This window comes from Sinocyclocheilus anshuiensis, unplaced genomic scaffold (genome assembly GCF_001515605.1).
Source record: "Sinocyclocheilus anshuiensis isolate Anshui unplaced genomic scaffold, SAMN03320099.WGS_v1.1 scaffold320, whole genome shotgun sequence".
NCBI classification, from domain to species: Eukaryota; Metazoa; Chordata; class Actinopteri; order Cypriniformes; family Cyprinidae; genus Sinocyclocheilus; species Sinocyclocheilus anshuiensis.
Genome location: NW_015554092.1, coordinates 117,138 through 117,699, shown reverse-complemented (window position 1 = coordinate 117,699; position 562 = coordinate 117,138). Strand labels below are relative to the sequence as shown.

General features: G+C 40.0%; 1 protein-coding gene across 1 annotated transcript in view; it reads right to left on the bottom strand.

Moving 5' to 3' along the window:
- LOC107669273 (RAB6A-GEF complex partner protein 1-like) overlaps positions 1-562 on the bottom strand; it is a 59,430-nt gene that overhangs the window by 29,291 nt on the left and 29,577 nt on the right. The gene's annotated exons all lie outside the window — the stretch shown is intronic.

Sequence of the window (562 nt, the reverse complement as noted above, 5' to 3'; positions counted from 1 at the left end):
GTTTCTTGAGCAGCAAATCAGCATATTAGAATGATTTCTGAAGATCATGTGACACTGAAGACTGGAGTAATGATGCTGAAAATACAGCTGCGCATCACAGAAATACATTACAGTTTAACAGATATTCTCATAGAAAACAGCTATTTTAATTATAAAAATATTTCTTAATTTTACTGCATTTTTGATTAAATAAATGCAGCCTTTGTGAACAGAAAAAAACATATAGAAAATATGCAGACTTGTTTTCTTGCTGGTCTCTTTTTCTCTTTTCCCGTATTTTTCTAAAAGTGCTGATGGTCTGAATGTTGCAGACACATGCGGCTCAGAGGACTCAAAATAATTCAGACACACGTGGAAGGACTGAGAGGTTCAAAACAAGTGGAAAAGGCTGCGAGCGAGAGCTTCTGGCAGCACAGATGATGGAAACACTGGAAGGAGACGCAGTGAAGAATGTGGAAGCAGAGAGAGAGAGAGAGAGAGAGAGAGCGAGAGAGAGAGAGAGTGAGAGAGAGAGAGAGAGAGAGACAGAGAGAGAGAGAGCGAGAGACAGAGAGAGAGAGAG